This window comes from Hyla sarda, unplaced genomic scaffold (genome assembly GCF_029499605.1).
Source record: "Hyla sarda isolate aHylSar1 unplaced genomic scaffold, aHylSar1.hap1 scaffold_875, whole genome shotgun sequence".
Taxonomy (NCBI): Eukaryota; Metazoa; Chordata; class Amphibia; order Anura; family Hylidae; genus Hyla; species Hyla sarda.
This window is the reverse complement of record NW_026610903.1, coordinates 47,326-70,092: the sequence shown is the minus strand read 5'-3', so window position 1 is coordinate 70,092 and position 22,767 is coordinate 47,326. Positions and strand designations below refer to the sequence as shown.

The window sequence follows — 22,767 nt, the reverse complement described above, 5'->3', positions numbered from 1 at the left end:
CGGGAAGCTGTAAGCATAGAGGACATGCCTGCACCCCATTGGACTTACCTGTGTGGGTTAAACCCGGGTTATTTGACAACCTATGGCGGTGATGGTTCTGCTCAGGCAGAGCAGTGCTGATGCTCCTCATAAAGCTGTCGCTGCTGTGAAGGTTCTAGGTGACATCACAAATCCCTATGGTTACATACACAACAAAGCTGGGTTGTTGTTGTTTACACTCTGCAAGGCCTGTGGAAGTGAGTGACATCATAGCACTGTAGTTCTGAGGGTTCTAGATGGATGCAACAATCTCCTGTTGCTTCTATGAAGGCCATAATAGACGACATCACCAAACAGCTCCATAGTCACATACACAGCAAAGGAGAGATGTTGTTTACACCTAGTGATGTCAGTGGTATTGAGTGACATCACAGCACAGTGCTAAGGCTCCTGGGCCTGGACACAGCAGCGGCTGCAATATCTCAACGGAGAATACGTTTATATATATGTGTGTGTGTGCGCGTATATATATATATATATATATATATATATATATATATATATATATATATATTCTCCGCCGAAATCACTTTTAAACCCATTTCCACCTTTTTTTCCCTTCTCTTCCTCTTACTTTTTTTTCACGTTTTTTTACGTTTTTCTCCTTTTCGCCTCTTTTCTGGGCGTATTATTCTTCTTTTTCTTCTTTTTTTTCGTCTAATGCATACCCCATCAGTGCAGCAATGCTTATTCAATACCGCCAGCAGATGGAGACACTGGGGGATAATTTTCTAAGGATTTATACTGATTTTTCCTGTCTGAATTTGTCGCACAGAAAGTTGCAGGCCAAATATGTGTGACATTTCTGCGACTTTAGCTTCTAGAGCATTTTTACAACATTATACATAGGTGCTGAATACATAAAAAGCGACTGTTCAGCGACAGACAAGTCGCATCGGCTGAAAGTAGGCCAGAATGTCAGTCCATGTTGGAGCAGGTTTAGATACAGTCTAAAGCATAGATCTCAAAGTCTGTGCACAGAATTTAGCAAGGGCCTCGCACCTTCTGATGCATCAGGTAGGTGCACAATAGCATAGCCTAACCCTCTGTACTTTGGTCTATATTGATGCGGGACATAGACAGCCAGCTGATGACCAATCCATTAGTGCAATGGATGGCTGGAAGCATTTGTCTTTGCCTTTGCAATACCACAGAAGCAATGCATGGTCAATGTACAGCAATGACACACCTGTGTGAACAGCCAGGAGACCCCCCCCCCCCCATGTTATGTTACATAGTTACATAGTTAGTACGGTCGAAAAAAGACATATGTCCATCAAGTTCAACCAGGGAATTAAGGGGTAGGGGTGTGGCGCGATATTGGGGAAGGGATGAGATTTTATATTTCTTCATAAGCATTAATCTTATTTTGTCAATTAGGAACATTCAGCACCCACCCGCTATCAAGGCAGCTGCCTATCATGTCATGCCCTACCTGCACAGGTGTGCTGGCTACTCAAATGATCCAATTAAGGAGGCCATTTAGTCAGCAGCAGCAGAAGTCCTGTGCCTGGACGCTCCAACAGCGGCCAGACACAAGCAGAAGCAGAAGCAGCAGCAGCACCACCTTTTGTTTTTTGGCTGCAGCAGCAGCAGCAGCAAGGCCCACAGGGCTGGCTAGCTGGCTAGCCAGCAAGCAGGTAGCAATGAAAGTAGGAATCTTTCTTTTTAACCCTGTAAGGGGGTGGTGCACTGTACCCGAAGATACTGCCATATCGGGTCAATGCATAGGGCGACGGAAGCAAGCTTCGAAATCGGCCCCCGTTCTCAAAAATCCATTTAATATATGGTCCCCAGATAGGGGACGTATCAGATATTAAACTGATAAGAACAGATACTACACTTGATCTTAGCCAAAAGGCCGAGAAGCGATAACCGTGAAAGGGGCGGGCCCAACAAGGTCCCCTTCATGGGCACTATCACTGCTTGCTGTCAGGGAGGCTGCCAGACAATTTTCCATGCACACTCTGGGCTGGGGGGCAGTCAACCACCAGTACACACAGCAGAACCTAAACCCATACCATTATTGCTAAGCAGCAAGACAGGGGCCCATTGCACTCCCACGGGGCCTTTTTAAATGCAATCCATAACCCGGATTTGCCAGGAACCCTTCTTACTCCTCCTACTTGCATGTGACACTGGGCTTAGGATCTGCATAGGAAACACACACACAAGCACACACCTACCTTTGTTGCCTGCAGATGCCTCCTTGGCTGTCCCCAAACGGTATCAAACCAACACCCACGGGAAGCTGTAAGCATAGAGGACATGCCTGCACCCCATTGGACTTACCTGTGTGGGTTAAACCCGGGTTATTTGACAACCTATGGCGGTGATGGTTCTGCTCAGGCAGAGCAGTGCTGATGCTCCTCATAAAGCTGTCGCTGCTGTGAAGGTTCTAGGTGACATCACAAATCCCTATGGTTACATACACAACAAAGCTGGGTTGTTGTTGTTTACACTCTGCAAGGCCTGTGGAAGTGAGTGACATCATAGCACTGTAGTTCTGAGGGTTCTAGATGGATGCAACAATCTCCTGTTGCTTCTATGAAGGCCATAATAGACGACATCACCAAACAGCTCCATAGTCACATACACAGCAAAGGAGAGATGTTGTTTACACCTAGTGATGTCAGTGGTATTGAGTGACATCACAGCACAGTGCTAAGGCTCCTGGGCCTGGACACAGCAGCGGCTGCAATATCTCAACGGAGAATACGTTTATATATATGTGTGTGTGTGCGCGTATATATATATATATATATATATATATATATATATATATTTCTCCGCCGAAATCACTTTTAAACCCATTTCCACCTTTTTTTCCCTTCTCTTCCTCTTACTTTTTTTTCACGTTTTTTTACGTTTTTCTCCTTTTCGCCTCTTTTCTGGGCGTATTATTCTTCTTTTTCTTCTTTTTTTTCGTCTAATGCATACCCCATCAGTGCAGCAATGCTTATTCAATACCGCCAGCAGATGGAGACACTGGGGGATAATTTTCTAAGGATTTATACTGATTTTTCCTGTCTGAATTTGTCGCACAGAAAGTTGCAGGCCAAATATGTGTGACATTTCTGCGACTTTAGCTTCTAGAGCATTTTTACAACATTATACATAGGTGCTGAATACATAAAAAGCGACTGTTCAGCGACAGACAAGTCGCATCGGCTGAAAGTAGGCCAGAATGTCAGTCCATGTTGGAGCAGGTTTAGATACAGTCTAAAGCATAGATCTCAAAGTCTGTGCACAGAATTTAGCAAGGGCCTCGCACCTTCTGATGCATCAGGTAGGTGCACAATAGCATAGCCTAACCCTCTGTACTTTGGTCTATATTGATGCGGGACATAGACAGCCAGCTGATGACCAATCCATTAGTGCAATGGATGGCTGGAAGCATTTGTCTTTGCCTTTGCAATACCACAGAAGCAATGCATGGTCAATGTACAGCAATGACACACCTGTGTGAACAGCCAGGAGACCCCCCCCCCCCCATGTTATGTTACATAGTTACATAGTTAGTACGGTCGAAAAAAGACATATGTCCATCAAGTTCAACCAGGGAATTAAGGGGTAGGGGTGTGGCGCGATATTGGGGAAGGGATGAGATTTTATATTTCTTCATAAGCATTAATCTTATTTTGTCAATTAGGAACATTCAGCACCCACCCGCTATCAAGGCAGCTGCCTATCATGTCATGCCCTACCTGCACAGGTGTGCTGGCTACTCAAATGATCCAATTAAGGAGGCCATTTAGTCAGCAGCAGCAGAAGTCCTGTGCCTGGACGCTCCAACAGCGGCCAGACACAAGCAGAAGCAGAAGCAGCAGCAGCACCACCTTTTGTTTTTTGGCTGCAGCAGCAGCAGCAGCAAGGCCCACAGGGCTGGCTAGCTGGCTAGCCAGCAAGCAGGTAGCAATGAAAGTAGGAATCTTTCTTTTTAACCCTGTAAGGGGGTGGTGCACTGTACCCGAAGATACTGCCATATCGGGTCAATGCATAGGGCGACGGAAGCAAGCTTCGAAATCGGCCCCCGTTCTCAAAAATCCATTTAATATATGGTCCCCAGATAGGGGACGTATCAGATATTAAACTGATAAGAACAGATACTACACTTGATCTTAGCCAAAAGGCCGAGAAGCGATAACCGTGAAAGGGGCGGGCCCAACAAGGTCCCCTTCATGGGCACTATCACTGCTTGCTGTCAGGGAGGCTGCCAGACAATTTTCCATGCACACTCTGGGCTGGGGGGCAGTCAACCACCAGTACACACAGCAGAACCTAAACCCATACCATTATTGCTAAGCAGCAAGACAGGGGCCCATTGCACTCCCACGGGGCCTTTTTAAATGCAATCCATAACCCGGATTTGCCAGGAACCCTTCTTACTCCTCCTACTTGCATGTGACACTGGGCTTAGGATCTGCATAGGAAACACACACACAAGCACACACCTACCTTTGTTGCCTGCAGATGCCTCCTTGGCTGTCCCCAAACGGTATCAAACCAACACCCACGGGAAGCTGTAAGCATAGAGGACATGCCTGCACCCCATTGGACTTACCTGTGTGGGTTAAACCCGGGTTATTTGACAACCTATGGCGGTGATGGTTCTGCTCAGGCAGAGCAGTGCTGATGCTCCTCATAAAGCTGTCGCTGCTGTGAAGGTTCTAGGTGACATCACAAATCCCTATGGTTACATACACAACAAAGCTGGGTTGTTGTTGTTTACACTCTGCAAGGCCTGTGGAAGTGAGTGACATCATAGCACTGTAGTTCTGAGGGTTCTAGATGGATGCAACAATCTCCTGTTGCTTCTATGAAGGCCATAATAGACGACATCACCAAACAGCTCCATAGTCACATACACAGCAAAGGAGAGATGTTGTTTACACCTAGTGATGTCAGTGGTATTGAGTGACATCACAGCACAGTGCTAAGGCTCCTGGGCCTGGACACAGCAGCGGCTGCAATATCTCAACGGAGAATACGTTTATATATATGTGTGTGTGTGCGCGTATATATATATATATATATATATATATATATATATATATATATTTCTCCGCCGAAATCACTTTTAAACCCATTTCCACCTTTTTTTCCCTTCTCTTCCTCTTACTTTTTTTTCACGTTTTTTTACGTTTTTCTCCTTTTCGCCTCTTTTCTGGGCGGATTATTCTTCTTTTTCTTCTTTTTTTTCGTCTAATGCATACCCCATCAGTGCAGCAATGCTTATTCAATACCGCCAGCAGATGGAGACACTGGGGGATAATTTTCTAAGGATTTATACTGATTTTTCCTGTCTGAATTTGTCGCACAGAAAGTTGCAGGCCAAATATGTGTGACATTTCTGCGACTTTAGCTTCTAGAGCATTTTTACAACATTATACATAGGTGCTGAATACATAAAAAGCGACTGTTCAGCGACAGACAAGTCGCATCGGCTGAAAGTAGGCCAGAATGTCAGTCCATGTTGGAGCAGGTTTAGATACAGTCTAAAGCATAGATCTCAAAGTCTGTGCACAGAATTTAGCAAGGGCCTCGCACCTTCTGATGCATCAGGTAGGTGCACAATAGCATAGCCTAACCCTCTGTACTTTGGTCTATATTGATGCGGGACATAGACAGCCAGCTGATGACCAATCCATTAGTGCAATGGATGGCTGGAAGCATTTGTCTTTGCCTTTGCAATACCACAGAAGCAATGCATGGTCAATGTACAGCAATGACACACCTGTGTGAACAGCCAGGAGACCCCCCCCCCCCCCCCCCCATGTTATGTTACATAGTTACATAGTTAGTACGGTCGAAAAAAGACATATGTCCATCAAGTTCAACCAGGGAATTAAGGGGTAGGGGTGTGGCGCGATATTGGGGAAGGGATGAGATTTTATATTTCTTCATAAGCATTAATCTTATTTTGTCAATTAGGAACATTCAGCACCCACCCGCTATCAAGGCAGCTGCCTATCATGTCATGCCCTACCTGCACAGGTGTGCTGGCTACTCAAATGATCCAATTAAGGAGGCCATTTAGTCAGCAGCAGCAGAAGTCCTGTGCCTGGACGCTCCAACAGCGGCCAGACACAAGCAGAAGCAGAAGCAGCAGCAGCAGCACCACCTTTTGTTTTTTGGCTGCAGCAGCAGCAGCAGCAAGGCCCACAGGGCTGGCTAGCTGGCTAGCCAGCAAGCAGGTAGCAATGAAAGTAGGAATCTTTCTTTTTAACCCTGTAAGGGGGTGGTGCACTGTACCCGAAGATACTGCCATATCGGGTCAATGCATAGGGCGACGGAAGCAAGCTTCGAAATCGGCCCCCGTTCTCAAAAATCCATTTAATATATGGTCCCCAGATAGGGGACGTATCAGATATTAAACTGATAAGAACAGATACTACACTTGATCTTAGCCAAAAGGCCGAGAAGCGATAACCGTGAAAGGGGCGGGCCCAACAAGGTCCCCTTCATGGGCACTATCACTGCTTGCTGTCAGGGAGGCTGCCAGACAATTTTCCATGCACACTCTGGGCTGGGGGGCAGTCAACCACCAGTGCAGAACCTAAACCCATACCATTATTGCTAAGCAGCAAGACAGGGGCCCATTGCACTCCCACGGGGCCTTTTTAAATGCAATCCATAACCCGGATTTGCCAGGAACCCTTCTTACTCCTCCTACTTGCATGTGACACTGGGCTTAGGATCTGCATAGGAAACACACACACAAGCACACACCTACCTTTGTTGCCTGCAGATGCCTCCTTGGCTGTCCCCAAACGGTATCAAACCAACACCCACGGGAAGCTGTAAGCATAGAGGACATGCCTGCACCCCATTGGACTTACCTGTGTGGGTTAAACCCGGGTTATTTGACAACCTATGGCGGTGATGGTTCTGCTCAGGCAGAGCAGTGCTGATGCTCCTCATAAAGCTGTCGCTGCTGTGAAGGTTCTAGGTGACATCACAAATCCCTATGGTTACATACACAACAAAGCTGGGTTGTTGTTGTTTACACTCTGCAAGGCCTGTGGAAGTGAGTGACATCATAGCACTGTAGTTCTGAGGGTTCTAGATGGATGCAACAATCTCCTGTTGCTTCTATGAAGGCCATAATAGACGACATCACCAAACAGCTCCATAGTCACATACACAGCAAAGGAGAGATGTTGTTTACACCTAGTGATGTCAGTGGTATTGAGTGACATCACAGCACAGTGCTAAGGCTCCTGGGCCTGGACACAGCAGCGGCTGCAATATCTCAACGGAGAATACGTTTATATATATGTGTGTGTGTGCGCGTATATATATATATATATATATATATATATATATATATATATATTTCTCCGCCGAAATCACTTTTAAACCCATTTCCACCTTTTTTTCCCTTCTCTTCCTCTTACTTTTTTTTCACGTTTTTTTACGTTTTTCTCCTTTTCGCCTCTTTTCTGGGCGTATTATTCTTCTTTTTCTTCTTTTTTTTCGTCTAATGCATACCCCATCAGTGCAGCAATGCTTATTCAATACCGCCAGCAGATGGAGACACTGGGGGATAATTTTCTAAGGATTTATACTGATTTTTCCTGTCTGAATTTGTCGCACAGAAAGTTGCAGGCCAAATATGTGTGACATTTCTGCGACTTTAGCTTCTAGAGCATTTTTACAACATTATACATAGGTGCTGAATACATAAAAAGCGACTGTTCAGCGACAGACAAGTCGCATCGGCTGAAAGTAGGCCAGAATGTCAGTCCATGTTGGAGCAGGTTTAGATACAGTCTAAAGCATAGATCTCAAAGTCTGTGCACAGAATTTAGCAAGGGCCTCGCACCTTCTGATGCATCAGGTAGGTGCACAATAGCATAGCCTAACCCTCTGTACTTTGGTCTATATTGATGCGGGACATAGACAGCCAGCTGATGACCAATCCATTAGTGCAATGGATGGCTGGAAGCATTTGTCTTTGCCTTTGCAATACCACAGAAGCAATGCATGGTCAATGTACAGCAATGACACACCTGTGTGAACAGCCAGGAGACCCCCCCCCCCCATGTTATGTTACATAGTTACATAGTTAGTACGGTCGAAAAAAGACATATGTCCATCAAGTTCAACCAGGGAATTAAGGGGTAGGGGTGTGGCGCGATATTGGGGAAGGGATGAGATTTTATATTTCTTCATAAGCATTAATCTTATTTTGTCAATTAGGAACATTCAGCACCCACCCGCTATCAAGGCAGCTGCCTATCATGTCATGCCCTACCTGCACAGGTGTGCTGGCTACTCAAATGATCCAATTAAGGAGGCCATTTAGTCAGCAGCAGCAGAAGTCCTGTGCCTGGACGCTCCAACAGCGGCCAGACACAAGCAGAAGCAGAAGCAGCAGCAGCACCACCTTTTGTTTTTTGGCTGCAGCAGCAGCAGCAGCAAGGCCCACAGGGCTGGCTAGCTGGCTAGCCAGCAAGCAGGTAGCAATGAAAGTAGGAATCTTTCTTTTTAACCCTGTAAGGGGGTGGTGCACTGTACCCGAAGATACTGCCATATCGGGTCAATGCATAGGGCGACGGAAGCAAGCTTCGAAATCGGCCCCCGTTCTCAAAAATCCATTTAATATATGGTCCCCAGATAGGGGACGTATCAGATATTAAACTGATAAGAACAGATACTACACTTGATCTTAGCCAAAAGGCCGAGAAGCGATAACCGTGAAAGGGGCGGGCCCAACAAGGTCCCCTTCATGGGCACTATCACTGCTTGCTGTCAGGGAGGCTGCCAGACAATTTTCCATGCACACTCTGGGCTGGGGGGCAGTCAACCACCAGTACACACAGCAGAACCTAAACCCATACCATTATTGCTAAGCAGCAAGACAGGGGCCCATTGCACTCCCACGGGGCCTTTTTAAATGCAATCCATAACCCGGATTTGCCAGGAACCCTTCTTACTCCTCCTACTTGCATGTGACACTGGGCTTAGGATCTGCATAGGAAACACACACACAAGCACACACCTACCTTTGTTGCCTGCAGATGCCTCCTTGGCTGTCCCCAAACGGTATCAAACCAACACCCACGGGAAGCTGTAAGCATAGAGGACATGCCTGCACCCCATTGGACTTACCTGTGTGGGTTAAACCCGGGTTATTTGACAACCTATGGCGGTGATGGTTCTGCTCAGGCAGAGCAGTGCTGATGCTCCTCATAAAGCTGTCGCTGCTGTGAAGGTTCTAGGTGACATCACAAATCCCTATGGTTACATACACAACAAAGCTGGGTTGTTGTTGTTTACACTCTGCAAGGCCTGTGGAAGTGAGTGACATCATAGCACTGTAGTTCTGAGGGTTCTAGATGGATGCAACAATCTCCTGTTGCTTCTATGAAGGCCATAATAGACGACATCACCAAACAGCTCCATAGTCACATACACAGCAAAGGAGAGATGTTGTTTACACCTAGTGATGTCAGTGGTATTGAGTGACATCACAGCACAGTGCTAAGGCTCCTGGGCCTGGACACAGCAGCGGCTGCAATATCTCAACGGAGAATACGTTTATATATATGTGTGTGTGTGCGCGTATATATATATATATATATATATATATATATATATATATATATTTCTCCGCCGAAATCACTTTTAAACCCATTTCCACCTTTTTTTCCCTTCTCTTCCTCTTACTTTTTTTTCACGTTTTTTTACGTTTTTCTCCTTTTCGCCTCTTTTCTGGGCGTATTATTCTTCTTTTTCTTCTTTTTTTTCGTCTAATGCATACCCCATCAGTGCAGCAATGCTTATTCAATACCGCCAGCAGATGGAGACACTGGGGGATAATTTTCTAAGGATTTATACTGATTTTTCCTGTCTGAATTTGTCGCACAGAAAGTTGCAGGCCAAATATGTGTGACATTTCTGCGACTTTAGCTTCTAGAGCATTTTTACAACATTATACATAGGTGCTGAATACATAAAAAGCGACTGTTCAGCGACAGACAAGTCGCATCGGCTGAAAGTAGGCCAGAATGTCAGTCCATGTTGGAGCAGGTTTAGATACAGTCTAAAGCATAGATCTCAAAGTCTGTGCACAGAATTTAGCAAGGGCCTCGCACCTTCTGATGCATCAGGTAGGTGCACAATAGCATAGCCTAACCCTCTGTACTTTGGTCTATATTGATGCGGGACATAGACAGCCAGCTGATGACCAATCCATTAGTGCAATGGATGGCTGGAAGCATTTGTCTTTGCCTTTGCAATACCACAGAAGCAATGCATGGTCAATGTACAGCAATGACACACCTGTGTGAACAGCCAGGAGACCCCCCCCCCCCATGTTATGTTACATAGTTACATAGTTAGTACGGTCGAAAAAAGACATATGTCCATCAAGTTCAACCAGGGAATTAAGGGGTAGGGGTGTGGCGCGATATTGGGGAAGGGATGAGATTTTATATTTCTTCATAAGCATTAATCTTATTTTGTCAATTAGGAACATTCAGCACCCACCCGCTATCAAGGCAGCTGCCTATCATGTCATGCCCTACCTGCACAGGTGTGCTGGCTACTCAAATGATCCAATTAAGGAGGCCATTTAGTCAGCAGCAGCAGAAGTCCTGTGCCTGGACGCTCCAACAGCGGCCAGACACAAGCAGAAGCAGAAGCAGCAGCAGCACCACCTTTTGTTTTTTGGCTGCAGCAGCAGCAGCAGCAAGGCCCACAGGGCTGGCTAGCTGGCTAGCCAGCAAGCAGGTAGCAATGAAAGTAGGAATCTTTCTTTTTAACCCTGTAAGGGGGTGGTGCACTGTACCCGAAGATACTGCCATATCGGGTCAATGCATAGGGCGACGGAAGCAAGCTTCGAAATCGGCCCCCGTTCTCAAAAATCCATTTAATATATGGTCCCCAGATAGGGGACGTATCAGATATTAAACTGATAAGAACAGATACTACACTTGATCTTAGCCAAAAGGCCGAGAAGCGATAACCGTGAAAGGGGCGGGCCCAACAAGGTCCCCTTCATGGGCACTATCACTGCTTGCTGTCAGGGAGGCTGCCAGACAATTTTCCATGCACACTCTGGGCTGGGGGGCAGTCAACCACCAGTACACACAGCAGAACCTAAACCCATACCATTATTGCTAAGCAGCAAGACAGGGGCCCATTGCACTCCCACGGGGCCTTTTTAAATGCAATCCATAACCCGGATTTGCCAGGAACCCTTCTTACTCCTCCTACTTGCATGTGACACTGGGCTTAGGATCTGCATAGGAAACACACACACAAGCACACACCTACCTTTGTTGCCTGCAGATGCCTCCTTGGCTGTCCCCAAACGGTATCAAACCAACACCCACGGGAAGCTGTAAGCATAGAGGACATGCCTGCACCCCATTGGACTTACCTGTGTGGGTTAAACCCGGGTTATTTGACAACCTATGGCGGTGATGGTTCTGCTCAGGCAGAGCAGTGCTGATGCTCCTCATAAAGCTGTCGCTGCTGTGAAGGTTCTAGGTGACATCACAAATCCCTATGGTTACATACACAACAAAGCTGGGTTGTTGTTGTTTACACTCTGCAAGGCCTGTGGAAGTGAGTGACATCATAGCACTGTAGTTCTGAGGGTTCTAGATGGATGCAACAATCTCCTGTTGCTTCTATGAAGGCCATAATAGACGACATCACCAAACAGCTCCATAGTCACATACACAGCAAAGGAGAGATGTTGTTTACACCTAGTGATGTCAGTGGTATTGAGTGACATCACAGCACAGTGCTAAGGCTCCTGGGCCTGGACACAGCAGCGGCTGCAATATCTCAACGGAGAATACGTTTATATATATGTGTGTGTGTGCGCGTATATATATATATATATATATATATATATATATATATATATATATTTCTCCGCCGAAATCACTTTTAAACCCATTTCCACCTTTTTTTCCCTTCTCTTCCTCTTACTTTTTTTTCACGTTTTTTTACGTTTTTCTCCTTTTCGCCTCTTTTCTGGGCGTATTATTCTTCTTTTTCTTCTTTTTTTTCGTCTAATGCATACCCCATCAGTGCAGCAATGCTTATTCAATACCGCCAGCAGATGGAGACACTGGGGGATAATTTTCTAAGGATTTATACTGATTTTTCCTGTCTGAATTTGTCGCACAGAAAGTTGCAGGCCAAATATGTGTGACATTTCTGCGACTTTAGCTTCTAGAGCATTTTTACAACATTATACATAGGTGCTGAATACATAAAAAGCGACTGTTCAGCGACAGACAAGTCGCATCGGCTGAAAGTAGGCCAGAATGTCAGTCCATGTTGGAGCAGGTTTAGATACAGTCTAAAGCATAGATCTCAAAGTCTGTGCACAGAATTTAGCAAGGGCCTCGCACCTTCTGATGCATCAGGTAGGTGCACAATAGCATAGCCTAACCCTCTGTACTTTGGTCTATATTGATGCGGGACATAGACAGCCAGCTGATGACCAATCCATTAGTGCAATGGATGGCTGGAAGCATTTGTCTTTGCCTTTGCAATACCACAGAAGCAATGCATGGTCAATGTACAGCAATGACACACCTGTGTGAACAGCCAGGAGACCCCCCCCCCCATGTTATGTTACATAGTTACATAGTTAGTACGGTCGAAAAAAGACATATGTCCATCAAGTTCAACCAGGGAATTAAGGGGTAGGGGTGTGGCGCGATATTGGGGAAGGGATGAGATTTTATATTTCTTCATAAGCATTAATCTTATTTTGTCAATTAGGAACATTCAGCACCCACCCGCTATCAAGGCAGCTGCCTATCATGTCATGCCCTACCTGCACAGGTGTGCTGGCTACTCAAATGATCCAATTAAGGAGGCCATTTAGTCAGCAGCAGCAGAAGTCCTGTGCCTGGACGCTCCAACAGCGGCCAGACACAAGCAGAAGCAGAAGCAGCAGCAGCACCACCTTTTGTTTTTTGGCTGCAGCAGCAGCAGCAGCAAGGCCCACAGGGCTGGCTAGCTGGCTAGCCAGCAAGCAGGTAGCAATGAAAGTAGGAATCTTTCTTTTTAACCCTGTAAGGGGGTGGTGCACTGTACCCGAAGATACTGCCATATCGGGTCAATGCATAGGGCGACGGAAGCAAGCTTCGAAATCGGCCCCCGTTCTCAAAAATCCATTTAATATATGGTCCCCAGATAGGGGACGTATCAGATATTAAACTGATAAGAACAGATACTACACTTGATCTTAGCCAAAAGGCCGAGAAGCGATAACCGTGAAAGGGGCGGGCCCAACAAGGTCCCCTTCATGGGCACTATCACTGCTTGCTGTCAGGGAGGCTGCCAGACAATTTTCCATGCACACTCTGGGCTGGGGGGCAGTCAACCACCAGTACACACAGCAGAACCTAAACCCATACCATTATTGCTAAGCAGCAAGACAGGGGCCCATTGCACTCCCACGGGGCCTTTTTAAATGCAATCCATAACCCGGATTTGCCAGGAACCCTTCTTACTCCTCCTACTTGCATGTGACACTGGGCTTAGGATCTGCATAGGAAACACACACACAAGCACACACCTACCTTTGTTGCCTGCAGATGCCTCCTTGGCTGTCCCCCAAACGGTATCAAACCAACACCCACGGGAAGCTGTAAGCATAGAGGACATGCCTGCACCCCATTGGACTTACCTGTGTGGGTTAAACCCGGGTTATTTGACAACCTATGGCGGTGATGGTTCTGCTCAGGCAGAGCAGTGCTGATGCTCCTCATAAAGCTGTCGCTGCTGTGAAGGTTCTAGGTGACATCACAAATCCCTATGGTTACATACACAACAAAGCTGGGTTGTTGTTGTTTACACTCTGCAAGGCCTGTGGAAGTGAGTGACATCATAGCACTGTAGTTCTGAGGGTTCTAGATGGATGCAACAATCTCCTGTTGCTTCTATGAAGGCCATAATAGACGACATCACCAAACAGCTCCATAGTCACATACACAGCAAAGGAGAGATGTTGTTTACACCTAGTGATGTCAGTGGTATTGAGTGACATCACAGCACAGTGCTAAGGCTCCTGGGCCTGGACACAGCAGCGGCTGCAATATCTCAACGGAGAATACGTTTATATATATGTGTGTGTGTGCGCGTATATATATATATATATATATATATATATATATATATATATATATCTCCGCCGAAATCACTTTTAAACCCATTTCCACCTTTTTTTCCCTTCTCTTCCTCTTACTTTTTTTTCACGTTTTTTTACGTTTTTCTCCTTTTCGCCTCTTTTCTGGGCGTATTATTCTTCTTTTTCTTCTTTTTTTTCGTCTAATGCATACCCCATCAGTGCAGCAATGCTTATTCAATACCGCCAGCAGATGGAGACACTGGGGGATAATTTTCTAAGGATTTATACTGATTTTTCCTGTCTGAATTTGTCGCACAGAAAGTTGCAGGCCAAATATGTGTGACATTTCTGCGACTTTAGCTTCTAGAGCATTTTTACAACATTATACATAGGTGCTGAATACATAAAAAGCGACTGTTCAGCGACAGACAAGTCGCATCGGCTGAAAGTAGGCCAGAATGTCAGTCCATGTTGGAGCAGGTTTAGATACAGTCTAAAGCATAGATCTCAAAGTCTGTGCACAGAATTTAGCAAGGGCCTCGCACCTTCTGATGCATCAGGTAGGTGCACAATAGCATAGCCTAACCCTCTGTACTTTGGTCTATATTGATGCGGGACATAGACAGCCAGCTGATGACCAATCCATTAGTGCAATGGATGGCTGGAAGCATTTGTCTTTGCCTTTGCAATACCACAGAAGCAATGCATGGTCAATGTACAGCAATGACACACCTGTGTGAACAGCCAGGAGACCCCCCCCCCCCATGTTATGTTACATAGTTACATAGTTAGTACGGTCGAAAAAAGACATATGTCCATCAAGTTCAACCAGGGAATTAAGGGGTAGGGGTGTGGCGCGATATTGGGGAAGGGATGAGATTTTATATTTCTTCATAAGCATTAATCTTATTTTGTCAATTAGGAACATTCAGCACCCACCCGCTATCAAGGCAGCTGCCTATCATGTCATGCCCTACCTGCACAGGTGTGCTGGCTACTCAAATGATCCAATTAAGGAGGCCATTTAGTCAGCAGCAGCAGAAGTCCTGTGCCTGGACGCTCCAACAGCGGCCAGACACAAGCAGAAGCAGAAGCAGCAGCAGCACCACCTTTTGTTTTTTGGCTGGCTGCAGCAGCAGCAGCAGCAAGGCCCACAGGGCTGGCTAGCTGGCTAGCCAGCAAGCAGGTAGCAATGAAAGTAGGAATCTTTCTTTTTAACCCTGTAAGGGGGTGGTGCACTGTACCCGAAGATACTGCCATATCGGGTCAATGCATAGGGCGACGGAAGCAAGCTTCGAAATCGGCCCCCGTTCTCAAAAATCCATTTAATATATGGTCCCCAGATAGGGGACGTATCAGATATTAAACTGATAAGAACAGATACTACACTTGATCTTAGCCAAAAGGCCGAGAAGCGATAACCGTGAAAGGGGCGGGCCCAACAAGGTCCCCTTCATGGGCACTATCACTGCTTGCTGTCAGGGAGGCTGCCAGACAATTTTCCATGCACACTCTGGGCTGGGGGGCAGTCAACCACCAGTACACACAGCAGAACCTAAACCCATACCATTATTGCTAAGCAGCAAGACAGGGGCCCATTGCACTCCCACGGGGCCTTTTTAAATGCAATCCATAACCCGGATTTGCCAGGAACCCTTCTTACTCCTCCTACTTGCATGTGACACTGGGCTTAGGATCTGCATAGGAAACACACACACAAGCACACACCTACCTTTGTTGCCTGCAGATGCCTCCTTGGCTGTCCCCAAACGGTATCAAACCAACACCCACGGGAAGCTGTAAGCATAGAGGACATGCCTGCACCCCATTGGACTTACCTGTGTGGGTTAAACCCGGGTTATTTGACAACCTATGGCGGTGATGGTTCTGCTCAGGCAGAGCAGTGCTGATGCTCCTCATAAAGCTGTCGCTGCTGTGAAGGTTCTAGGTGACATCACAAATCCCTATGGTTACATACACAACAAAGCTGGGTTGTTGTTGTTTACACTCTGCAAGGCCTGTGGAAGTGAGTGACATCATAGCACTGTAGTTCTGAGGGTTCTAGATGGATGCAACAATCTCCTGTTGCTTCTATGAAGGCCATAATAGACGACATCACCAAACAGCTCCATAGTCACATACACAGCAAAGGAGAGATGTTGTTTACACCTAGTGATGTCAGTGGTATTGAGTGACATCACAGCACAGTGCTAAGGCTCCTGGGCCTGGACACAGCAGCGGCTGCAATATCTCAACGGAGAATACGTTTATATATATGTGTGTGTGTGCGCGTATATATATATATATATATATATATATATATATATATATATATATATATCTCCGCCGAAATCACTTTTAAACCCATTTCCACCTTTTTTTCCCTTCTCTTCCTCTTACTTTTTTTTCACGTTTTTTTACGTTTTTCTCCTTTTCGCCTCTTTTCTGGGCGTATTATTCTTCTTTTTCTTCTTTTTTTTCGTCTAATGCATACCCCATCAGTGCAGCAATGCTTATTCAATACCGCCAGCAGATGGAGACACTGGGGGATAATTTTCTAAGGATTTATACTGATTTTTCCTGTCTGAATTTGTCGCACAGAAAGTTGCAGGCCAAATATGTGTGACATTTCTGCGACTTTAGCTTCTAGAGCATTTTTACAACATTATACATAGGTGCTGAATACATAAAAAGCGACTGTTCAGCGACAGACAAGTCGCATCGGCTGAAAGTAGGCCAGAATGTCAGTCCATGTTGGAGCAGGTTTAGATACAGTCTAAAGCATAGATCTCAAAGTCTGTGCACAGAATTTAGCAAGGGCCTCGCACCTTCTGATGCATCAGGTAGGTGCACAATAGCATAGCCTAACCCTCTGTACTTTGGTCTATATTGATGCGGGACATAGACAGCCAGCTGATGACCAATCCATTAGTGCAATGGATGGCTGGAAGCATTTGTCTTTGCCTTTGCAATACCACAGAAGCAATGCATGGTCAATGTACAGCAATGACACACCTGTGTGAACAGCCAGGAGACCCCCCCCCCCCATGTTATGTTACATAGTTACATAGTTAGTACGGTCGAAAAAAGACATATGTCCATCAAGTTCAACCAGGGAATTAAGGGGTAGGGGTGTGGCGCGATATTGGGGAAGGGATGAGATTTTATATTTCTTCATAAGCATTAATCTTATTTTGTCAATTAGGAACATTCAGCACCCACCCGCTATCAAGGCAGCTGCCTATCATGTCATGCCCTACCTGCACAGGTGTGCTGGCTACTCAAATGATCCAATTAAGGAGGCCATTTAGTCAGCAGCAGCAGAAGTCCTGTGCCTGGACGCTCCAACAGCGGCCAGACACAAGCAGAAGCAGAAGCAGCAGCAGCACCACCTTTTGTTTTTTGGCTGCAGCAGCAGCAGCAGCAAGGCCCACAGGGCTGGCTAGCTGGCTAGCCAGCAAGCAGGTAGCAATGAAAGTAGGAATCTTTCTTTTTAACCCTGTAAGGGGGTGGTGCACTGTACCCGAAGATACTGCCATATCGGGTCAATGCATAGGGCGACGGAAGCAAGCTTCGAAATCGGCCCCCGTTCTCAAAAATCCATTTAATATATGGTCCCCAGATAGGGGACGTATCAGATATTAAACTGATAAGAACAGATACTACACTTGATCTTAGCCAAAAGGCCGAGAAGCGATAACCGTGAAAGGGGCGGGCCCAACAAGGTCCCCTTCATGGGCACTATCACTGCTTGCTGTCAGGGAGGCTGCCAGACAATTTTCCATGCACACTCTGGGCTGGGGGGCAGTCAACCACCAGTACACACAGCAGAACCTAAACCCATACCATTATTGCTAAGCAGCAAGACAGGGGCCCATTGCACTCCCACGGGGCCTTTTTAAATGCAATCCATAACCCGGATTTGCCAGGAACCCTTCTTACTCCTCCTACTTGCATGTGACACTGGGCTTAGGATCTGCATAGGAAACACACACACAAGCACACACCTACCTTTGTTGCCTGCAGATGCCTCCTTGGCTGTCCCCAAACGGTATCAAACCAACACCCACGGGAAGCTGTAAGCATAGAGGACATGCCTGCACCCCATTGGACTTACCTGTGTGGGTTAAACCCGGGTTATTTGACAACCTATGGCGGTGATGGTTCTGCTCAGGCAGAGCAGTGCTGATGCTCCTCATAAAGCTGTCGCTGCTGTGAAGGTTCTAGGTGACATCACAAATCCCTATGGTTACATACACAACAAAGCTGGGTTGTTGTTGTTTACACTCTGCAAGGCCTGTGGAAGTGAGTGACATCATAGCACTGTAGTTCTGAGGGTTCTAGATGGATGCAACAATCTCCTGTTGCTTCTATGAAGGCCATAATAGACGACATCACCAAACAGCTCCATAGTCACATACACAGCAAAGGAGAGATGTTGTTTACACCTAGTGATGTCAGTGGTATTGAGTGACATCACAGCACAGTGCTAAGGCTCCTGGGCCTGGACACAGCAGCGGCTGCAATATCTCAACGGAGAATACGTTTATATATATGTGTGTGTGTGCGCGTATATATATATATATATATATATATATATATATATATATATATATATTCTCCGCCGAAATCACTTTTAAACCCATTTCCACCTTTTTTTCCCTTCTCTTCCTCTTACTTTTTTTTCACGTTTTTTTACGTTTTTCTCCTTTTCGCCTCTTTTCTGGGCGTATTATTCTTCTTTTTCTTCTTTTTTTTCGTCTAATGCATACCCCATCAGTGCAGCAATGCTTATTCAATACCGCCAGCAGATGGAGACACTGGGGGATAATTTTCTAAGGATTTATACTGATTTTTCCTGTCTGAATTTGTCGCACAGAAAGTTGCAGGCCAAATATGTGTGACATTTCTGCGACTTTAGCTTCTAGAGCATTTTTACAACATTATACATAGGTGCTGAATACATAAAAAGCGACTGTTCAGCGACAGACAAGTCGCATCGGCTGAAAGTAGGCCAGAATGTCAGTCCATGTTGGAGCAGGTTTAGATACAGTCTAAAGCATAGATCTCAAAGTCTGTGCACAGAATTTAGCAAGGGCCTCGCACCTTCTGATGCATCAGGTAGGTGCACAATAGCATAGCCTAACCCTCTGTACTTTGGTCTATATTGATGCGGGACATAGACAGCCAGCTGATGACCAATCCATTAGTGCAATGGATGGCTGGAAGCATTTGTCTTTGCCTTTGCAATACCACAGAAGCAATGCATGGTCAATGTACAGCAATGACACACCTGTGTGAACAGCCAGGAGACCCCCCCCCCCCCATGTTATGTTACATAGTTACATAGTTAGTACGGTCGAAAAAAGACATATGTCCATCAAGTTCAACCAGGGAATTAAGGGGTAGGGGTGTGGCGCGATATTGGGGAAGGGATGAGATTTTATATTTCTTCATAAGCATTAATCTTATTTTGTCAATTAGGAACATTCAGCACCCACCCGCTATCAAGGCAGCTGCCTATCATGTCATGCCCTACCTGCACAGGTGTGCTGGCTACTCAAATGATCCAATTAAGGAGGCCATTTAGTCAGCAGCAGCAGAAGTCCTGTGCCTGGACGCTCCAACAGCGGCCAGACACAAGCAGAAGCAGAAGCAGCAGCAGCACCACCTTTTGTTTTTTGGCTGCAGCAGCAGCAGCAGCAAGGCCCACAGGGCTGGCTAGCTGGCTAGCCAGCAAGCAGGTAGCAATGAAAGTAGGAATCTTTCTTTTTAACCCTGTAAGGGGGTGGTGCACTGTACCCGAAGATACTGCCATATCGGGTCAATGCATAGGGCGACGGAAGCAAGCTTCGAAATCGGCCCCCGTTCTCAAAAATCCATTTAATATATGGTCCCCAGATAGGGGACGTATCAGATATTAAACTGATAAGAACAGATACTACACTTGATCTTAGCCAAAAGGCCGAGAAGCGATAACCGTGAAAGGGGCGGGCCCAACAAGGTCCCCTTCATGGGCACTATCACTGCTTGCTGTCAGGGAGGCTGCCAGACAATTTTCCATGCACACTCTGGGCTGGGGGGCAGTCAACCACCAGTACACACAGCAGAACCTAAACCCATACCATTATTGCTAAGCAGCAAGACAGGGGCCCATTGCACTCCCACGGGGCCTTTTTAAATGCAATCCATAACCCGGATTTGCCAGGAACCCTTCTTACTCCTCCTACTTGCATGTGACACTGGGCTTAGGATCTGCATAGGAAACACACACACAAGCACACACCTACCTTTGTTGCCTGCAGATGCCTCCTTGGCTGTCCCCAAACGGTATCAAACCAACACCCACGGGAAGCTGTAAGCATAGAGGACATGCCTGCACCCCATTGGACTTACCTGTGTGGGTTAAACCCGGGTTATTTGACAACCTATGGCGGTGATGGTTCTGCTCAGGCAGAGCAGTGCTGATGCTCCTCATAAAGCTGTCGCTGCTGTGAAGGTTCTAGGTGACATCACAAATCCCTATGGTTACATACACAACAAAGCTGGGTTGTTGTTGTTTACACTCTGCAAGGCCTGTGGAAGTGAGTGACATCATAGCACTGTAGTTCTGAGGGTTCTAGATGGATGCAACAATCTCCTGTTGCTTCTATGAAGGCCATAATAGACGACATCACCAAACAGCTCCATAGTCACATACACAGCAAAGGAGAGATGTTGTTTACACCTAGTGATGTCAGTGGTATTGAGTGACATCACAGCACAGTGCTAAGGCTCCTGGGCCTGGACACAGCAGCGGCTGCAATATCTCAACGGAGAATACGTTTATATATATGTGTGTGTGTGCGCGTATATATATATATATATATATATATATATATATATATATATATATTTCTCCGCCGAAATCACTTTTAAACCCATTTCCACCTTTTTTTCCCTTCTCTTCCTCTTACTTTTTTTTCACGTTTTTTTACGTTTTTCTCCTTTTCGCCTCTTTTCTGGGCGTATTATTCTTCTTTTTCTTCTTTTTTTTCGTCTAATGCATACCCCATCAGTGCAGCAATGCTTATTCAATACCGCCAGCAGATGGAGACACTGGGGGATAATTTTCTAAGGATTTATACTGATTTTTCCTGTCTGAATTTGTCGCACAGAAAGTTGCAGGCCAAATATGTGTGACATTTCTGCGACTTTAGCTTCTAGAGCATTTTTACAACATTATACATAGGTGCTGAATACATAAAAAGCGACTGTTCAGCGACAGACAAGTCGCATCGGCTGAAAGTAGGCCAGAATGTCAGTCCATGTTGGAGCAGGTTTAGATACAGTCTAAAGCATAGATCTCAAAGTCTGTGCACAGAATTTAGCAAGGGCCTCGCACCTTCTGATGCATCAGGTAGGTGCACAATAGCATAGCCTAACCCTCTGTACTTTGGTCTATATTGATGCGGGACATAGACAGCCAGCTGATGACCAATCCATTAGTGCAATGGATGGCTGGAAGCATTTGTCTTTGCCTTTGCAATACCACAGAAGCAATGCATGGTCAATGTACAGCAATGACACACCTGTGTGAACAGCCAGGAGACCCCCCCCCCCCCATGTTATGTTACATAGTTACATAGTTAGTACGGTCGAAAAAAGACATATGTCCATCAAGTTCAACCAGGGAATTAAGGGGTAGGGGTGTGGCGCGATATTGGGGAAGGGATGAGATTTTATATTTCTTCATAAGCATTAATCTTATTTTGTCAATTAGGAACATTCAGCACCCACCCGCTATCAAGGCAGCTGCCTATCATGTCATGCCCTACCTGCACAGGTGTGCTGGCTACTCAAATGATCCAATTAAGGAGGCCATTTAGTCAGCAGCAGCAGAAGTCCTGTGCCTGGACGCTCCAACAGCGGCCAGACACAAGCAGAAGCAGAAGCAGCAGCAGCACCACCTTTTGTTTTTTGGCTGCAGCAGCAGCAGCAGCAAGGCCCACAGGGCTGGCTAGCTGGCTAGCCAGCAAGCAGGTAGCAATGAAAGTAGGAATCTTTCTTTTTAACCCTGTAAGGGGGTGGTGCACTGTACCCGAAGATACTGCCATATCGGGTCAATGCATAGGGCGACGGAAGCAAGCTTCGAAATCGGCCCCCGTTCTCAAAAATCCATTTAATATATGGTCCCCAGATAGGGGACGTATCAGATATTAAACTGATAAGAACAGATACTACACTTGATCTTAGCCAAAAGGCCGAGAAGCGATAACCGTGAAAGGGGCGGGCCCAACAAGGTCCCCTTCATGGGCACTATCACTGCTTGCTGTCAGGGAGGCTGCCAGACAATTTTCCATGCACACTCTGGGCTGGGGGGCAGTCAACCACCAGTACACACAGCAGAACCTAAACCCATACCATTATTGCTAAGCAGCAAGACAGGGGCCCATTGCACTCCCACGGGGCCTTTTTAAATGCAATCCATAACCCGGATTTGCCAGGAACCCTTCTTACTCCTCCTACTTGCATGTGACACTGGGCTTAGGATCTGCATAGGAAACACACACACAAGCACACACCTACCTTTGTTGCCTGCAGATGCCTCCTTGGCTGTCCCCAAACGGTATCAAACC

General features: G+C 46.1%; 10 non-coding genes across 10 annotated transcripts; all 10 read right to left on the bottom strand.

Annotated features, from left to right (window-relative positions):
- Positions 1-1,721: 1,721 nt before the first annotated feature.
- On the bottom strand, positions 1,722-1,912 carry LOC130348213 (U2 spliceosomal RNA). The gene has a single exon (XR_008885982.1). It is a non-coding gene; the product is annotated as a U2 spliceosomal RNA (small nuclear RNA).
- Positions 1,913-3,993: 2,081 nt separating this feature from the next.
- On the bottom strand, positions 3,994-4,184 carry LOC130348212 (U2 spliceosomal RNA). Its single transcript, XR_008885981.1, has one exon. It is a non-coding gene; the product is annotated as a U2 spliceosomal RNA (small nuclear RNA).
- A 2,094-nt stretch (positions 4,185-6,278) lies between these two features.
- LOC130348211 (U2 spliceosomal RNA) lies at positions 6,279-6,469 on the bottom strand. Its single transcript, XR_008885980.1, has one exon. It is a non-coding gene; the product is annotated as a U2 spliceosomal RNA (small nuclear RNA).
- Positions 6,470-8,546: 2,077 nt separating this feature from the next.
- Positions 8,547-8,737, bottom strand: LOC130348209 (U2 spliceosomal RNA). Its single transcript, XR_008885978.1, has one exon. It is a non-coding gene; the product is annotated as a U2 spliceosomal RNA (small nuclear RNA).
- Positions 8,738-10,821: 2,084 nt separating this feature from the next.
- LOC130348208 (U2 spliceosomal RNA) lies at positions 10,822-11,012 on the bottom strand. The gene has a single exon (XR_008885977.1). It is a non-coding gene; the product is annotated as a U2 spliceosomal RNA (small nuclear RNA).
- A 2,085-nt stretch (positions 11,013-13,097) lies between these two features.
- LOC130348207 (U2 spliceosomal RNA) lies at positions 13,098-13,288 on the bottom strand. The gene has a single exon (XR_008885976.1). It is a non-coding gene; the product is annotated as a U2 spliceosomal RNA (small nuclear RNA).
- A 2,089-nt stretch (positions 13,289-15,377) lies between these two features.
- Positions 15,378-15,568, bottom strand: LOC130348205 (U2 spliceosomal RNA). The gene has a single exon (XR_008885975.1). It is a non-coding gene; the product is annotated as a U2 spliceosomal RNA (small nuclear RNA).
- A 2,088-nt stretch (positions 15,569-17,656) lies between these two features.
- On the bottom strand, positions 17,657-17,847 carry LOC130348204 (U2 spliceosomal RNA). The gene has a single exon (XR_008885974.1). It is a non-coding gene; the product is annotated as a U2 spliceosomal RNA (small nuclear RNA).
- A 2,088-nt stretch (positions 17,848-19,935) lies between these two features.
- On the bottom strand, positions 19,936-20,126 carry LOC130348203 (U2 spliceosomal RNA). The gene has a single exon (XR_008885973.1). It is a non-coding gene; the product is annotated as a U2 spliceosomal RNA (small nuclear RNA).
- A 2,087-nt stretch (positions 20,127-22,213) lies between these two features.
- LOC130348202 (U2 spliceosomal RNA) lies at positions 22,214-22,404 on the bottom strand. The gene has a single exon (XR_008885972.1). It is a non-coding gene; the product is annotated as a U2 spliceosomal RNA (small nuclear RNA).
- Positions 22,405-22,767: the final 363 nt, after the last annotated feature.